We start from the raw sequence: 2,639 nt of genomic DNA, 5'->3' as shown, positions 1-2,639 counted from the left end.
TTTAATCTCAAACGAACAAGTTGACCCGGTTTGCAAAACCAGGTAATTCGATTTTTGGAGACATCTAGCCTTAGTCAATTTGATTGTCAGTTTCAAGTTATTACCATAGAGATAGGCCCCGCGTACAACAATACCTGAGCCAAAAGTATTTGCTGCTCCTCAACGAGAGCTGTGTTAAATGCGACAACCGACAGCTCAGTATAAACATTGCTGTGATCTGAAAGCTAGCGTGCAATCATGCCGGCAGGCTGGCTAGCTCAATATAAAAATCACAAAAAAAAGATATAGGCATATAATGACAAATTTGCTGACTTGGCCTGCCAATTAACAACATATGCACGATAACAAATTATCGACTAAAGAACAGCTGGATCAATTCTCTCACGTGGCAAGTACGAGCATTGTCTTAGTTTTATCAGTGGATCTGGACTGATCGACCACTCCGGAGCTCAAGGGATCGGGGCCGCACGGCGCTACACCTCCTCAGATCCGGAGGTGAAGCTATGGAATCCGGCGAGCTTCTACCCCGACACGACCCGTCCGTCGGCTCCAAACCCGGCCGCCGTGGCGGCTGGTGCGCCGCTTTCTTCCTCATCGGTAACTTTACAGATTCTCGGTTAGTTCTTCACCTCATGCGATCGAACGAGCTATTCCCGCCGTACCGACGCTCGGCTACGGCTGATGTGACTCCGCTGCACTGCAGCGGTCGTGTTCTTCGAGGGCATCGGCTTCTACGGCGTCGAGGGCAACCTCATCATGTACCTGACCGGCCCGCTTGGCATGTCCACGGCGGCCGCGGCCGCCGGCGTGAACGCCTGGTCAGGGACCGTGCTGGTGCTGCCGCTCGTCGGCGCGCTCGCCGCCGACTCGCGGCTCGGGCGGTACGGGGCGGTCATGGCCGCCAGCGTGCTCTATCTGCTGGTCAGTACAGATCAGCCACTTCCGGTTCCAGGCCTTTTAGTTTGGTCGCTGATCGATTGCTACCCAACCTCCATGAACACGAGCATGATTTTGGCGAACTGCAACTGTGGCAGAGCTTAGGGATGCTGACGGCCTCATCCGCGCTGCAAACATCGCAACCTCACCGGCGCCGCCGCCGCCTCCTGCTCGGCTGGCCTTCTTCTACGCCGCGCTGTACCTGCTGGCTCTGGGGCTACGCGTCCCGGAGCTCCTACTTCAACTGGTTCCACTTCTTCGCCTCGTGGGGCTACGCCATCGCGGCGGCCGGCATCAGCTACGTCGAGGACAACGTCGGCTGGACCGTCGGGTACGGCGCGTGCTGGGCCGCCATGGTGCTCTGCCTCGCCGTCTTCCTGCTCGGCACGCGAACGTACCGTGCCGAGGAACCCGCCGACGGCAGGGCGCTCGCGGACGCCGCACGGGCATGGGCGGCGAGCATGTTCCGTCGCAAGGACACCATTGGCACAGAACGGTGAGCAGAGCTGAGCACGCCCCCAAACCAAACGTGCTTTCCCTTGCACGAACGTGACAGACAAGTGTCCGCGTCCTCGCAGGCTCCTAGCTCGAGACGTCGAGGAAGGCGTAGGGCTCACTGGCGTCAAGCTGCTCCCGATCTGGCTGACGAGCGCCGTCTTCGCGCTCGTCATCTCGCAAGTCACTACCCTGTTCACCAAGCAGGGAGCACGATGGACCGGCGCATCGTCACCACCGGCCACGTCGTGCCGCCCGCCGCGCTCATCTCGTTCATCAGCGCCTCCTTCGTAGTCATGGTCCCGGTCTACGACCGCGCCGTCGTGCCGCTCGCCAGGCGCCTGACGGGGCACCACGCGGGTGTCACGACCCTGCAGCGCATCGGCTCCGGCATCGCCGCGTCCTGCCTCGCCATGGCCGTCGCGGCGGCCGTGGAGGCCCGGCGGCTCCGCGTGGCCAGGGACGCCGGCCTGACGGACCTGCCAGATGCCGCCGTGCCGATGAGCCTGTGGTGGATCGTGCCGCAGTACCTCCTGGTGGGGCTCGCGAGGGTGCTCGGCACCATCGGGCTCGAGGAGTTCTTCTACGACCAGGTGCCCGCCTCGCTCCGCAGCGTCGGGGTCGCGCTGTCCCTCAGCGCCCTCGACGTCGGGAGCTACGCCAGCGGCGCCGTCGTGTCCGCGATCGACTGGGCGACGACGAGAGGCGGCGGCGAGAGCTGGTTCCCGGACAACCTCAACCGCGCGCACCTCGACTACTTCTACTGTCTCCTGGCGGGTCGCTGCACTGGACGTGGCTGTCTTCTTTTATTTGGCGAATCGATACGTCTACAGAAACAAAGGCTACATAGCTGTACGTGGTTCAGTTCATAGCATTTCTGGCATGTAAGCTGCTGTATTTGCTATTCCTTTGTCACACCGCGTCATGGAAATGCTGTTCATGGGCAGTTTTCTCTGAAAATTATTATGTTCATGGCCAGTTTACATTTTTTGAACTTTGGTTAATTTCTTGTTCTCCTAGGCCTGGCTAGACAATCACAAATCCAATTCCGCAGCCGCTCGTTTGTTTCAAAACAAGCGAGCGGTCGGACCCGCAGCTTCTTTATCGATTTGGCTGGCTGCGCGCAGAGCGCCCTACATTTCCTTTTTGTTTGCCGCGTTCCCCGCGCGCCTCACGCAATTTCCCTTCCAACCTGCGTTAGCATGAAT

General features: G+C 59.5%; 1 pseudogene; it reads left to right on the top strand.

Annotated features, from left to right (window-relative positions):
* Positions 1–430: 430 nt before the first annotated feature.
* LOC112903191 lies at positions 431–2,391 on the top strand (annotated as a pseudogene).
* Positions 2,392–2,639: the final 248 nt, after the last annotated feature.

The sequence above is a fragment of the Panicum hallii genome, chromosome 8, assembly GCF_002211085.1.
Source record: "Panicum hallii strain FIL2 chromosome 8, PHallii_v3.1, whole genome shotgun sequence".
NCBI lineage: Eukaryota > Viridiplantae > Streptophyta > Magnoliopsida > Poales > Poaceae > Panicum > Panicum hallii.
The sequence above is the reverse complement of the archived record's forward strand: the minus strand, read 5'-3'. Positions and strand labels throughout refer to the sequence as shown.